This window comes from Theropithecus gelada, chromosome X, assembly GCF_003255815.1.
Source record: "Theropithecus gelada isolate Dixy chromosome X, Tgel_1.0, whole genome shotgun sequence".
NCBI lineage: Eukaryota > Metazoa > Chordata > Mammalia > Primates > Cercopithecidae > Theropithecus > Theropithecus gelada.
The window spans coordinates 16,565,996-16,583,418 of record NC_037689.1 but is presented as its reverse complement, the minus strand read 5'-3'; positions in this window follow the sequence as shown (position 1 = coordinate 16,583,418).

Below are 17,423 nucleotides of genomic sequence, written 5' to 3'. Positions count from 1 at the left end.
CTATTAATAGAAGTAGAGACATACTTTAATATGGAGATAAAGTTTAATCACAGAAATAAAAACATGTATTTGGTCATGTCATAATGACCAAGACAAAGTTAACTCTGATTCCACAGTATATTTTAAGCCAAAATATACTTGCTTTCTGAACCATAAACATTGCTAAAATGACTTTTCTTTTTTTCCAAAGAAGAGAAAATCCTAACAATAGTCTATAAGAAAATATCCAAAACACTTTGTATCAAACTTGCTTTACTTTTTCTTAATCTCTAAAATTAGATAATACTGGAAGAATATTAGATCTTTGAATTCAAGTCACACTGAAATAGGCATGGCAAAATGGGTATTAAATAAAGGGAAGAAAGAGAGGTAAATACGTGTATATAAATACAGCCAAACTACTTTATTGATCTATATCCACAAAATCTGTCAAATCAGAAGAGTCTGTTCTCTTGCAGACTTATGTTATACTGGATACAAGGCGGAGAACTGGTACATAATTATTATTGGCTCAACTGCTTTAGACCTAAAGTATAAGTTATCTATTGCCTTAGGTAATGCAACATAACAACTCACTTCCTCTTTCACCTATCTCCATCAAATAAAACCGTAGCTCTTGTGTCTGTGGATCAGCTGGGCGGTTCTTCTGTTCTGGGCCAGGCTAAAATTATCTCATCTAGAAGCACTCTTGTAAGCAGTTAGCCAGCTGGTTGGCTGGGAACTGACTGGTCTTTGATTACTTCTCTCGAGATGGCTCTCCTCCATGGAGTCTCTTATCCTCCAGTAGGCTGGTCCAGCCTTGTTCACATAGCTCTCTAGGATTTGAGAGAGCAAGAAGTATACAAAGCCTTCTGAATCCTAGATTTGGAACTGTAACGCCATCACTTCCACTGTATTCTGTTGTCTAAAACATGACACAGGGCTTCCAGGGGTGGGAATATAAACTTCACTTCTTGATGGGAAGCTTGATGGACAAAGTTATGGCTTTAGAAGAGCAGTGACAATTGTGTCATTTGTGCAACCAATCTACCTCAGAATAGCAAGCTTAAAAATTGAAAGGTAGGTATCAAGTTAAGGAGAATCAAGGTTTTCCTAGGCTGTGAGGAATTGCATCAGGTTCTGGTTTTGTATTTGTGTGTGTGTATTTTTTTTCTTTCACAATGGCATCATGGAAAAATTAAAGATCGTAAAATAACTAGATCGAGAGCAGCAAATTATATCAGAATTAGGATCTTGTTTTTAGAAAGAAATCAACCTCCTCAAGTCTGGCTCAAAGTATGTAGTGAGATAATCTGTAATTTAAAATATTTTTAAGAAGAGCTAACGTTTTATGAGGAAATATAAAAACATTTTTAATCTCTGAGCTAATCAAACCAGAAGTATTAATTTCATGAATGTCAGTTTGGGTACAAAGCAAAGTTTCGTAGTTTGTGATTATAACAACAAATGGCAAGGTAGAAAAGAGACCATCTTCTCAGGAAAATTACACTTTATTCTTGGAAAAAGAACAAAATTGACCTTTTTCTGCCTCCTGATGGCAAATAAATTGCAGAGATCAGCGTAAAGCATGACCCACCCTATTATCATCATAGTTTTTGCAGCCCATTTAACTTTTGTTTTCAATATGTGTTGGAATAAAAGCCCTAATTTTATGCAGGGAATCTCCCAACCTTTTTTCAAATGCCACTTGAGTAGATGCAACAAGCACTGTCCTAAGAGAACAAGAAATATAGAAAATGGGATTATAATTCTGGTATTAATGCTATGTGCTCTTGATTCTTCTGTACCTTAATTTCCTCAACCACTTAATATGGATATTTTAAACTTTTCCTGCATAAAAGTTATAAGTACAGATGAAATCATATTTAAAAAATACCTCATTCATTGTTGCGAGATTACATTGACATAATATTTTTAGAGGGTAGTTTTGGTGTCAAAGGCCTTAGAATTTTGCATACTTTTAAACCCAGTGATCCTACTTTTAGGGATTTATTTTAAGGAAAATAAGTCCCTTACTTTAACTGCAAGGACACTTATTTTTCTAATTTTATGACAGCAAAAATATTGGAAACAACCAAATGACCCGAATTGGAGGTTTGGATAAGTAAATTACAGTATTTCCATACATTAAAATGCTAAGCAGCAGTGAAAAATGATGAGGTGGAGAATTTTTATGAATATATGCTGAATAGTTTTCATGTCACTAAATGAAAATGCATATAACAAAATAATATGTTCAGTATAATTGCATTTTTTAATAAAGTATGTATATAAAAAGACTGAGAGAATGTGTACTGAAATGTTATTAGTGGTGATCTATATTGGAGATAGAGTTGGATTTTATTTTCTTATTTTTGTTTAACACTATTTTTATACGTATTACTTTTATATGATAATTTTATTGTTTTTTTCTTATAATAAAAGATTTATGGAATAAGATTTATAAGTATAGAACATTTTTATGCTTACCTCTCGAATCAGTACACTATAATAATGAGAACTCAAATTTAAAACTCTACATCTTTAAAAGCTTTGCCAGCTTTGCCAGCTGACATTTGTCCTTGTCACAGACAAAACACTTTTCTATTTATGTTTACAGCATTGAAAAATGCACAGTATCCTACAGTACAAGGAGGGAGATTTATAATAAAGTCCTTCATCTCAGTGTATGAGTATACCTGTAAATCATTCACAGACTCACATTAAATAGAAGCCTCAAAGTAGCAAATGTATCAAACAAACAAAATGTGAGCATGTCTGCACTATCTGCATCTTTGTTTCTCTATGTAAGCATGACCATCTTGCTAAACTCTCATTCCACAGCCACCTAATTGTTCATTCAACACATATTTATTTCGAGGCTATATATTAACAGCTGTGTCTAGTACTATGATTCTGGAAAATTAGGCTGCCAATGGCTTCTTGGAATCAGAGTCCTTGCAGACACTCAACAATGCCTCCAGGATAATGCAGATTCTACATGCAATATCAAAAGAGCGAAAAACATTTGCCCTGTCTTCAAGAAACTTGTTTTTTGAACAAAAAAGGAAAAAAAAAATACATGCATTAAATTACTAGGAAAAAAAATGTCATTCATCTATTTGTTCAACATGATATATTTTCAACTTACTGATGATGGGCAGCTTGTCAGACAGAGTGAAGAAAGTATATGTTCCAATTTTAGAATATAATTCAGGGTCAGTTAATGCCAGATACTGTAATTTAGGGATGGGAGAGAGTAATCTTAGTCCCACAAAACTTACTTCAGTGATGGAAAGGACCTCGTGAGTATCTTGTCCAAACAAAGCTAGCATGATTTTATAGAGCAGGAAATTAGACAGATGGGGAAGGTTTTCCTGTAGAAATGGAGCTTAAAAATGGGATTGAGATGATGGGTGGAATTTGCTAGAGAAGAATAACAGAGGAGTACTCTACCAGAGGAAGAAACAAGCAAAGGGAGAGAGTATGCTATAGTTAGAATTTGTCCTGCAAAAAGCATATGTTGGAAACTTAATCCCCAAAGCAACAATGTTGTGAGATGAGGCCTAACGAGAGGTGATTAGGTTCTGAAGTCAGAGTGAATAAATTAATGATATTATCACAGGAGTGGGTTCATTGTCACAGGAGTGGATTTGCCCACTCTTGCACTCTTTTTCTCCTTATGTTTGTCCTTTCACCATGTGATGGCTTCCATCATGATGCAGCAAGAAGGCCCTTTCAAGATGCTGGCACCTTGATCTTAGACTTACTAGCTTCCATAACTGTGAGAAATAAATTTCTGTTTATTAGAAATTACCTAGTCTATGGTATTCTGTTACAGCCGTGCAAAACAGACTAACACAGGGTGTGACTTATAAGTGGGCCTAAGAGGTAAGAGAGAAAGCTGAGCACTTAACTCAAGACTCAAGCACAGACAGAAAGATTCTCTACTGATTCATAACATACTGCAGGCATCAGAGAATGGAGCTCTTGAGAACATTATTCTCTCTCAAAAGAGAGATAGCAAGTAGATAAACAATTCCAAATAGTTGTTCACCTTTATTCCTTAAAGAAAAAAAAAAAAAATAAGGGCTACACATAAAATGAACAATTGTAAACAATCTGTAGACTGGAAAAAAAAGACCTGTAGTTTTTCCAGCTGTATAGGTATTTCCAAGATCATGTTTTTGAAGCAAGAATAAAAGCAATTGATATAAATTCTACTTTTACCACTTACTGTAACACTAAGTCCTTTTGGAGTTCTCAAATCTTAGGACCATTCTTTATTTTATAATGGAAGGATCATATTTCCACTTCTGGGCAGGATAGAGTAAGAGGGACCAGATTTATATTCCCACCTGAAACAACCACAGAAATGAAACAAAGTATGGAAACAACTATGTTCAAGTAACTGGAAATCAGACTATGAAAGATAGCGAGTCCCGAGAGATGGAAACAAATGAAGTACAACTTGAGAGAGTTTACATGCTGTGGTGCAGAAAAAGGAACCTAAACAAACCTAATGGTCTCACTGAGTTGAGACAGAGCTGAATGTCTGGGGAAATCAAGGCAACTAGAGATAGCTGGACAGAGTACCAGAGAGGAGAGAGGTGCGTAGAGAGAGGGACCTGAAGATTTTCAGAGCATTCTGTTCAAGTGCTTAGTACAGTATTGATCAAAGTACATGTATAGATAAATCACCTGAGGCTAGGGAAATACCTATAGATAGAATTACAGATAGCAGTGCCTGGCATTCACACTGAGCCAAGAATAGTGTGTTATCACCAACCAGGCTGAAAAAGTCACAACTCATGGGGCACTGGGTAGAGTACTCAGGATGTTCTTGTCTCAATGGTGGGGAATAATTAGCTCTGATAGAATACCACATCAGACTTATCTAACAAATCCTGAAAGTGCTACCTGAAAAGACTGAACTGTTTCCAAATAACCTAATTGTATCCCTGAATAAAGCTTAAGAACACATAGGAATACAAAAATATCCAGAACCCTAAAGAGCGTGTGGTACATATACACCATGGAATACTGTGCAACCATAAAAAAGAATGAGATCATGTCCTTCGCATGGATATGGATGGAGCTGCGGGTCATTATACTTAGCAAACTAATGCAGGAACAGAAAAACCAAATACCACATGTACTTACTTATAAGTGGGAGCTAAATGGTGAGAACACATGGACACATTGTGGGGAACAACACACACTGGGCCTGTTGGAGTGTGGAGGGTAGGAGGAGAGAGGGGATCAGGAAAAATAACTAATGGGTACTAGGCTTAACGCCTCGGTGATGAAATAATCTGTACAACAAATCCCCATGACACATGTTTACCTATGTGACAAACCTGCACTTGTACCCCTGAACTTAAAATAAAAATTTCTTAAAAATCCAAAACCCAGTAAAGTAAAGCTTATTATAACTGGTATCAAATCAAAGAAAAAATAAAGCATGAAAAAAAGCAGGAAGAAACATTCAGAATGAGGACAATCAATTGATCAAATCTAACCCAGACCTGACACGGATGTTAGAATCAGCAGACTCTAAAATAGTTATTATTGCTGCATTCTATATGTTCAAAATGTTAAGTAGAAACATAGAAGATATAAATAATGCATGAGAAAACATAGAAAGTGCCATGAAAATTATGATGTCTGAGATGAAATACATACACTGAATGAAATTATCGGAAGATTAGAAATGGCATAAGTAAAAATTAGTGAACTTCAGAACATAGCAACAGAAACAGTCCAAAATGTAAAGCATAGAGAAAAAAGATTCAAGAAAAAAAAGGAAAGGAAAGGAAGAAAGGAAGAGAGATTCAGTGAGCTGTGGGATTTCAAGCAACATAAGAGATATGTTACTGAAGCCCCTAAAAGAGAAGAAAGGAGAGAACAGGAAAAGTTTTTGAAGAAATAATAAGTGAGTTTTCCAAATGTAATGAAAACTATAAATGCAGAGATTTAAGAGGCTCAAAGAACCCCAAACACACAAAAAAGGTAAGGAAACTATTCCCAGGTACATCATAATCAAATTAGTCAAAGCCATTAATAAAGCAAAAAATTGTAAAGCACTCAGAAAAAATAAGATAAATACAGAGTAATAAATATCCAAATGGCATCACATTTCTTGTCAGAAACAATGCAAACTTGAGGGCAGTGGAGCAACATCTTTAAAGTACTGGAAAATAATAAACTGTCAAATTCTAATTCTACACTTGGTCAAAACAAACTTTCAAAAATGAAGGCAAAGAAAGGCTTTTTCTGACTTAATATTAGAAGAATTCATCAACATCAGACCCACAGTGTAAGAAATATTAAAGTCCTTCAAGCAGAAAAAAAAAATGATACTAGAAGGAAATATGTATCTATGCAAAGGAATGCAGAGCACTAGACATGGTAATGTGGTAACTATATGGGTAAATTTATAAAAATTTTGTTCATAATTTAAATATCTTGAAAAGATAATTGACTATTTAAACAACAAAACCAACCAACAAACAAACTGAATGTATTATGGAGTTTATAACATATGTATAAGTAAAATGTATGACAACCATAACATAAAAGATGAAAGGAGAAAAATGGAACCACACTATTGCAAAATTTTTATTCTATATATGAAATGATATAGTATCACTTGAAGGTAGACTGTGATAAGTCAAAGATGCATAGTATAAACACTAATGTAATCATAAAACAATAAGATAAAATTATAGCTAATAAGTCAACAAAGGATATAAAATAAAATGTAAAAATAATAAAAAGAAGGAAGAAAAAGAGGGAAAAAGGGAATAAAAAGCAGATGGAACAAATAGGAAGCAAATAGCAAGATGGTAGATGCAAACCAAAGAACGTCAACAATCACATTAAATGTAAATGCTCTAAAGATTCCAGTAAAAGGCACATTGTCAGATTGTAAAAAGAGAACAAGACTCACTTGTACACCACCAACCAGAAACACAATTTAAATATCATGATACAAATCAGTTAAAAGGAAAAGGATAATGAAAGAACATTATGCTAACACATTATTCAAAAGAAAGCTTTAATGGCCGTATGAGAATAAAGTTGATTTTAGAGCAAGGAGTATTACCAGGGATAGAGAAGATCATTTTATAATGAAAACAGTGTTAATTCATTAGGAGAACATACTGATCCTAAAAGTTCATTAACCCAAATAAAAGAGTTTGTTTGTTTGCTTTGAGACGGAGTCTTGCTCTGTCGCCCAGGCTGGAGTGCAGTGACACGATCTCGTCTCATGCAACGTCCGCCTCTGGATTCAAGCAATTCTCCTGCCTCAGCTTCCTAAGTAGCTAGGATTACAGGCACCCACCACCATACCTGGCTAATTTTTTAATATATTTTTAGTAGACACAGGGTCTCACCAAGTTGGCCAGGCTGCTCTTGAACTCCTGACCTCAGGTGATCCGTCTGCCTTGGCCTCCCAAAGTGCTGGGATTACAGGCATAAACCACCGTGCCTGGCCAAGAATTTTAAAGTTCATGAAGCAAAAACCAATAGAGCTGTAAGGAGAAATAGACAAATATACAATTATAATTGAGGATTTTAATAGTTCTCTCCTAATGATTGATAGAACAAGTAGGCAGAAAAGCAGCATGAGTATAGAAGACTTGAACAACACTATCAAACAACTTTATCTGATAGACATTTATATAACAACCCACTCAATAAGAACATCAAAAAACCTCTCTTTCAAGTAAGCAAGAAACATTTATCATGCTGGACCATATTCAGGGATATAACACAAGTATCAATACATTTAAAAGTATTATAAGTCATACAAATTAAGTTCTCTAACAAAAATAGAATTAAATTAAAAATCAATATGAAAACTAGTGTAACACACTTCTAAATAACACATGAATTAAATAAGAAATAAAAAGAGAAATTATGAGATATTTTATACTAGACGAAAATGAAAACATAACATAGAATTTATGGCCTGCTGCCAAAGCAGTACTTAGGGGGAAATTTATAGCATGAAATTCATATATTAGAAAAGAAGGTCTCAAATCAATGACCTTAGCTTCCACTGTCAAAAAAAAAAAAAAAAGAAGAAGCAGAGCAAAATAAGCATAAGAAAGGAGATAATAAAAATCAAAATTTTTATCAACTAAAAAGAAAACAAAATCGATAAAATCAAGAGTTCTTTCTTTGAAAAACAAAAGATAAAATTGATAAACCTCCAGGCAGACTGTTCAGGAAAAAGAGAGACACGAGACAAATTACCAACATCAGCAATGAGAAAGGTAATATTACAGATCCTGTATATATTACAAAGGGAAGAAGGGAATATTATGAATAACTCTATGCTAATAATGTCAACGTAGATGAAATGGAAATATTTATTGAAAGACACAAACCACAAAAACTTACTCAAGAAGACATAGAGAACCTGAATAGGCTTAACTATTAAGAAAATTGAATTTGGAATTTAATACCTTCCCATGAAGAGAACTCCTGACCTGGATGGCTTCACTGATAAATTCTGCCAAATATATAAGAAAGAAATAGTACTAATTTTATACAACTCTTCACAGAAATTGAAGAGGAAGGACTACTTTCTAACTGATTTCATGAGGCCAATATTACACTCACACCAGAGCCAGACAAACACTACAAGAAAAGAAAACTACAGACGAATATCTCTCATATTGCATTAACATAAATACAAAATTTATTAGCAAAATTTTACTAAAAATTTATAAAGAGGACAATACATTATGACAAAGTGAAGTTTATCCCAGGAATTTACTTTTGGTTTAACATTTGAAAACGCAAACAAACTTACAAACTTCACCATACAAACAAACTAAAAACTAAATGAAACCACATGATCATTTATATAGAAATAAAATTCATTTGACGTAAGTCAACACGTTTCTGATAAATAAATAAATAAATAAATAAATAACTCTTGGGAAACTAGAAATAGAAGGGGACTTCCTCAACTCGATAAAGGGAATTGTGGTAGTCAGACTCTAAGATAACTTCCAATGATCCCTGCCTCTTTTGTAATCCCTTCCCCGATTGTAGGCTAAACCTAGTGGTGACTCATTCATTTTATTTTTTATTTTTTATTTTTATTTTTATTTTTGGCAGAGTCTCCCTTTGTTACCCAGGCTGAAGTGCAATGGCAAGATCTCGGCTCACTGCAACCTCCACCTCCCGGGTTCAAGCGATTCTCCTGCCTCAGCCTCCCGAGTAGCTGGGATTACAGGCATGCATCACCACGCCCAGCTAATTTTTGAGACGGGGTTTCATCATGTTGGCCAGGCTGGTCTCGAAGTCCTGACCTCAAGTAATCCACCTCCCTCAGCCTCCCAAAGTGTTGGCATTACATGTGTGAGCCACCGCGCCTGGTTGTTTCATTCTTTATGACAGAATTCTAGAAAGTGATGGGGCATCACTTCTGAGATTAGCTTACAAAATGAGTGTGGCTTCTATCTTCTATCTTGCTTGCCGTCACGTGCTCTGAGGAAAGCCAGCGGCCGAGGTATGACTTCCCTACGGACAGCACCATGTGGCAAAAAACTGCTAAGAGTTCCCTGGCCAAAAGCCAGTGAGAAACTGACACCCACAATCAGGCAGCCTGTGAGAAAATGAATTCTGCCAACAACCACATGAGTGAGCTTGGAAGCAAATCTGCCCTGAACTCAGACTTCAGATGAAACAAAAACCACAGCTAAGACCTTGATTACAGTCATGTGAGAAACCTTGGGGCAGATTCCTGACCTACATAAACTGTGAGATAATAAATGTTTGTTAAGTTGCTATGGGGTTTTTTTTTGTTTGTTTTTTTCTTTTAATTAATTAATTTTTATTTTCGTTTAGATATAAGACTTCACTCTGTCACTCATGCTGTAGTACAGAGGCATGATCCAGGCTCACTGCAACCTTAAACTCCTGGGTTCAGGTGATCCTCCCATCTCAGCCTCCCAAGTAGCTGGGACTATAGGCACATGCCAATACACCTGGCTAATTAAAAAATTTTTAGTAGAGACAGAGTCTTAACATGTTGCCCTGGCAGGTCTTGAACTCCTGGCCCCAAGCAATCCTCCTGCCTTGGCCTCCCAAAGCACTGGGATTACAGGTGTGAGCCATTACTCCCAGCCTAAATTGCTCCTTTAAGGTAATTCGTTATGCAGCAATGGAAAATGAATACAGGCATGGCATGTGCAAAAAAAATCTACCACTAACATCATACATAATAGTGAAAGACTACATGATTTTCCCCTAAGATCAGTAACAAGAAAAAAAAAAAATTTGCTGTCACCACTTCCACCACTTCTATTCAACGTTGAGTTAGAATTCTAGCCAGTATAACCAAACAAAGAAAATTAATAAATGTCATCCAGATTGGAACGGAAGAAATAAAGCACTTTTTATTCTTAAACAACATGATAATCTGTGTGGAAAATCCCATTGCAGCTACAGAAAAAAAAAGCTACTAAAACTAAAACTCAAGTTTAGCAAGTAAGTTTCAGGATACAAGATCAATATACAAAAGTCATGATATTTCTATATATAGATGATCCCTGACTTATGATGATTTGACTTACAATTTTTTACCTTTAGGATGGTGTGAAAACAATCTGCATTTAGTAGGAAACAGTATGATAGTCTATCACAATGCTGGGCAGTGGCAGCGAGACACAAATCCCAGTCTTCCGTGCAAGAATGAGGGTAAACACCCAATGTTCTAAAGTGTACCGTGTTGCCAAATGATTTTGCCCAACTATATAATGTAAGTGTTCTGAGCACGTTTACGGTAGGCTAGGCTAGGCTTTGATGTTCGGTAGGTTAGGTGTAGTAAGTGCATTTTCCATTTATAATGGGTTTATTGCGACATACACACACTGTAGATTGAGGAGAATCTGTACTAGCAACCATGAGAAATTGAAATTCAATAAACAATAACACTTATAATAGCATCAAAAATATGAAACAGACAAATCTGGAAAAAGATGTGAAAGACTTGTACACGAAAGATTACAAAACATTGCTGAGAGAAATTAAACAAGAGACTTGGTATAATTGAGATATGAATTCTCCTTAAATTGATCTATAGATTTAACATAATTGTAATCAAAGTCTCGGCGGGCCTTTTTTTTACAGAAAATGAAAATTAGAGTCTAAAATTTATAAGAAAATGCAAGAGACCTCAAAAGGCCAAAACAACTTTGAAGAACAACAATTTTGGATGAATTATAGTACCCGATTTCAAAACTTATTATAAAGCTGTAGTAATCAAGAGAGTAAGGGATTAGCATCAAGACAGAAAAATAGATCAATGAAATAAAAAAGAATTCGAAAATAGACTCATACATATATAGACACCTGATTTTCAACAAATGTGCAATGGCAATTCAATGTAGAAAGATAGCATTTTGACAAATAGTGCTGAAACAATTGGATAGCCTTATGCAAAAAAAAAAAAAAAAAAAAAAAAAAAAAAAAAAAAATCTTTGGTCCATAATACCTCATACCATACACAGAAATTAATTCAATATTTATCCTAGACCTAAATATAAAAACTAAAACTTCAAAACTTCTAGAAGAAAATCTTTATGACCTTGGATTAGGCAAAGATTTCTTATATGCCATATCAATACCATAATCCATTAAAAAATTGATGAATTGGACTTCAACAAAGTTAAAAACATTTGCTCTTCAAAAGACACTCTTAAGAGAATAAAAAGAGAAACCACAGACTGGGAGAAAATATATACAAAGCATATGTCTGATACAATACTTGTATTCAGAATGTATAAAGAACTCTCAAAATTCAACAAAAAGAAAACAAATGATCCAATTAAAAAATGGGCAAAATACTTTGACAGACACTTCACCGAATATATACTGATGACAAATAAGCACACAAACAATGCTCAATATAATTAGCCATTAAGGGAATGCAAATTAAAAACACAATTAGATACCACTACACATCTATTAAATTAAATTGAAAGTACAAAGATTGACGACCAGACCGAGATTTGGTGAGAATGCGTAGGAGCTGAAACTTTCATAGCCTGCAGTTGAGAATGTAAAATAACATATATAACATGTAATAATAATATGTTATAATAATATAAATGTTAAACATACGCCTACCATATGATCTAGGTGTTTTCATGTATATTTACCCAAGAGAAAATAAAGCACATGTTCATACAAAGACTTATAAGAATGTTCATAGCAACTTTATTTGTAATAGCGCAAAACTGGAAGCAAGTCAAATTTCCATCAACAGATGAATATGTCAACATCGTGAGATTTCCATACAATGGAATGCTACTCAGCAATGAAAAGGAATGAACTGTGATACATGCAGCAACATGGATGAAGCTCAAAATAATTATGCTGAGTGCAAAAACACAGACTTCTTTCATCCAAAAAAAGAGTATATAGTGTTTGATTATATTAATCTAAAATTCTAGAAAATGCCAACCAATCTATCTACACTAATTATCTAAACAAACTAAACTAATCTATGGCAGAGAGGAGATCAGTGGTTGCTTGGGAAAGAGCACAAGGAAACTCCTGGGGGCGATGCATATTGTGTTAACAATTTCACAGCTGTATACATATGTCAAAACTTATCAAATTATTTTAAATATATACAGCTTATTTCAATGATGTCTCCATAAAGCTATTGAAAATGAGAGACAAAAAAAAAAAAAAAACCCGGAATGATTATAACTCTTACATGAAAAGACTATTACAATGATGAAATTAAATACTGTATACTCAATGACTTTAGAAATAAACTGTACAATGTGAGCTGCTATTATTATCTGTGCATATTCTTTATCAATTTTAAGTGTTGATGATAAAGTTTACTTATACAAATTTTCACAAGACTGTTCTTGCTATGTGAGGAGTATGCCTGCAATGATTGTACCACGTATGGTAATTTTAGTTCTTTTAAGCCTAGTTTGGCATAAATCAGCATTCATTTGCCAGAACATGACATGTATTAAATCTTTCTTCCTCCCTGTCTTTTTGTCTTTCAATCTTGACCCTGATTACCTTCCAGATGCTCTATGAGGATAGCTGGGAGCATTATTAGGTTCATCATTTATTCAGCATATATAACCAGCTATTTAAAAATTTACTGCAGAGATGCATATCATCATTGAAGTTAAAATAAAACACACTAAGTATAAGCTCCATTTTTCAAAGGGCTTATCCAATAAGTCAAACCATAGAAAGTAGAAAGTCTGGCTTCTAACTGCAAAATCAGGAAAAATATCTGTGCCTTGTCCAATCAAACATTTGAGGCCAACCAAACTCCTTGGGAAAGCTTAATTTTTTTTATAAACCAATTTATGAGTTTAGGGCTAAAATGTTTTAGGAGCCTCATTGCTAAGCCAGAGGAATCAATATTTTTCTGTTAACAGGCAAGCTGTCACATAAACAAATCAGTTGAAAACCTCCATTTAGCAACTCAGGAAAAATGCCTGCTCCAGAGGCACACCAAAGCCAGTTCTTTGCTCTATTTTGGTCTCCTAAGCTGGGCCAGCAAAAACCTCACCAGTTTCTGTTCTAGAGAGTATATGTATCACTATTCTACATCTATTTAAAAGATTCTAATTAATTTTGCTAAATACAGTGTTGTAATTTGTTGATTCAAGAACAAATATTTTCTCTGTTATTTGGGAAAGGGGAGTTTAAGGCCTTATGTTGGTACTGTTTATTATGTCCTTTCTCCTCCTGGAGTTACAAATATGATAGAACATAAAGTCTCCTGGCAAGGCTGAGCTTGTAACTTTTAAGATTTGGAGAGGAAAAGAAAGACCCCATGATTAAGACAACCACTTTTCTAAGGGCTTCCCATTTGCAGGGGTATATCACTGTCCATGTTATTATTATTTTTTGCCTTTCTGAATCCTAAAATAAAAGCAGTGCTTACAATCATTAAATGGAAACAGGAGTGAATGCTGTTAAGGCATGCTACATGGTGCTGACAAATCTTTGACTTATCATCATGCTATGCTAAGACTTTCTCCCAGTTTGAATAAAGTGAATAGTCATTCATTTAAGCAACACCAAGTCGGCCAATTCTAGGCACTAAGAATTGTGCTAGGTGCTAAGGATCAAATAACCCTTAAGATGTAGTTCTTTCTTTGAAAGGAAATGGTATGTGAATATAACATATTTCATGTGTGAGCTGAGGTATAAAATGTGATACATATACATCCTTTTTGGAAACCATTTACTGCATAAAGCAAGATATTCCTTTGTGTGTGTATTCATGTGTATGACAGGTGTGTGTCTTTTAGCTTTTTGTTATAGCACAATACTGAAAAGGAATGTGTCAGGTAGCATTTACCAAAGTTGGTCATGTACCACCTCCATCAGAATCACATGGAAGTGCTTGGGAAAAAAAAAAAAATGGTCTTGGGCTCCACTCCAGTTCTAATTAGCAGCATCTGGGAGGTAGGACCTGCGAATCTGAACATTAACTCATTTCCTAGGTAACTTGATACACATCAAGTTTTAAGAAAATGCTGCTGGAATGCGAGAAAATATTCTCAAATTAGGCAACCAACAAAGGCCTAATATCCAGAACCTATAAGGAACTTAAGCAAATTAACACAAAAAAAACAAAGAACCCCATTAAAAAGTAGGCAAAGGACACGAGCAGACACTTCAAAAGAATACATACATGCGGCCAAAAAGTATATGAAGAAATGCTCAGCATCACTAATCATTATATAACTGCAAATCAAAATCACAATGAGATACCATCTCACACGAGTTAGAATGGCTACTATTAAAAAGTCAAAAACTAACAGATGCTAGTGAGGATACAAAGAGGAAACTCTTATACACTGCTGGTAGGAATGTAAATTAGTTCAGCCATTATGGAAAGCAGTTTGGCAATTTCTGAAAGAACTTAAAATATAACTACCATTCTACCCTGCAATCCCATTATTGCATGTATACCCAAAGGAATATAAATCGTTCTACCATAAAGACATGTGCACTATTCATAATAGCAAACACATAGAATCAAGTAAATGTCCATCTGCGGTAGAATGGAAAAAGAAAATGTGATACATATATTCCATGGAATACTATACCTCCGTAAAAAAGAACAAGATCATGTTCTTTGCAGCAATATGGATGGAGCTGGAGACCATTATGTTAAGCAAACTAACACAGGAACACAAAACCAAATACTGCATATTCTCACTTATAAGTGGGAGCTAAACACTGAGTACACGTGAACACAAAGGAAGAAACTACGGACACCAGGGCCTACTTGAGGGTGGAGGGTGGGAGAAAGGTGAAGATAGAAAAACTACCTATCAGGTACTATGCTTGTTACCTGGGTGACTAAGTAATCTGTACACCAAACCTTCATGACATGCAATTTGCCTATATAACAAAACTACACATGTACCCCTGAATCTAAAATAAATATTAAAAGTAAATAAATTAAAAATAAATAACAGTTTTTAAAAGTGCTGCTGTATGAACAAGTTACAAGAATGACACCAAGTTTTAAAATGTGAAGGTGGCCTCTTGGATATAATGAGAGAAAAGTACAGATGGTCTCCCACAACTCCTGAAAAAGGCATACAAGCTTTGTTGTGTCCATAGTGGCTCAGGGTCACTACCTCTGAAATAGCAGTGTTATCTTCCTAGGGAGGAAAAGAAATGTTTGCTAGGGGAAAGTTTGACCAGCAGAGAAAGGCAGTGGGAAGAAGAGGCTAAGAACTTGGGAAATGAGTTGTTGGTTCTCACTCTGCTTTGGCTGCCCACTGGTTTTGTGAGATCAGAAGAATCATTTCTCTGATTGTTACTTTTATTTTTTTAATGGAAGGCAAAAATTACATAAATACACTTTTGCCACATATAATATAAATCAATGCCTTCCCTGCCTATCTGATTAGGTCATTGTGAGGTGCCAAGGAAATAAAGACATGACAGTCTCTTGAAAAGAATAAAGGGTTTAACAAATGCAAAGTATTCAGCTTATTCTCCCATTACCATTTCTCCTGAGAGTATCCGAAAGCAAAGTAATGTCCTTTCTATTTGACTCATAAGTGGGACATCTAGCTGGATTTCCTTTACCTCTAACTTTCAAAGACTAAGTAATAACTGCCACTACTGTCCCTTCTCCTCAGTCCTGAAGCAACCACTGGAATTCAGAGGAGACCATTGTGGTAGGATTCTTGGAGCAAAGGCCACATGAGAGGCCCACTGTCTATGCCTTCCTCAACATTTAATTTCTCTTTTAATAGATGAAATCTGTGAGCTCCGAACCATTGGGATTATTATCCAATGTTTACACTGAGCATAAGAAACCTGTAACTTGTTGCCATGGCAACAAGATTTCCTGTGTAATTTTTTTTTCAAATTGGACTTCCTTAAATGAAAACATCTATAGCACTGCTGCTCTTTGTCACAAAATGGAGGGGCACTGTATTCATTATATATCACCATGTAACAGATTACTCCAAAACTTAGTGGTTTTAAGCAAAAAACGTTTATCAACTCCCAGTTTCTGTGGGTCGGAAATCCAGGAGTTGCTAGATAGGATCTCCTAACTCACAAGGCTGCAATCAAGATGTAAGCTGAACTTGCAATTTCATCTTGGGAAGGATCAGCTTCTAAGCTCACTCACATGGTTGTCAGCAGGATTTAGTTTTCTGGGGACTGTTTGTTAGACTGGGGATCTCAAGTTCTTGCTGGCTGCTGGCCAGAGGCTTCTCTCGATTCCTTGCCACATGGACATATTTATAAGGCAGTTCACAACATGGCAGTTTGCTTCTCTTAAAGTGAGGACTCTGAGAGAGAGAGAGGACTAATCTCAGAAGGGACATCCTGTGACTTTTGCCACATCCTGCTAATTAAAAGCAAGTCACTAAATCCAGCCCACACTCAAGAGGAGGAGATTACACAAGGGCATGAATACCAGGAAGCAGGAACCACTGGGAGCCCTTTTAGAAACACTTATTTAAAGGTCAATTAAGTAATACATTAGGCTCACTCCTGTAATCTCAGCACTTTGGGAGGCCGAGGCGGGTGGATCACTTGAGGTCAGGAGTTTGAGACCAGCCTGACCAACATGGTGAAACCCCGTCTTTACTAAAAAAAAAAAAAATAATACAAAATTAGCCAGGTAAGGTGGCACACACCTGTAATCCCAGCTATTTGGGAGGCTGAGGCAGGAGAATCACTTGAACTCAGGAGGCGGAGGTTGCAGTGAGCCAAGATAGTGCCAGTGTACTCCAGCTAGGGCAACAAGAGCAAAACTCTGTCTCAAAAAATAAAAAAAATAAAATAAATTAGTGATTTGTCAGTCAATGACTTATATTTGTCATGTATCTCCTTTATATACATGGTAAATAGTGAAGTGTTCAGAGTACAAAATATGCTTAATTCTCTAT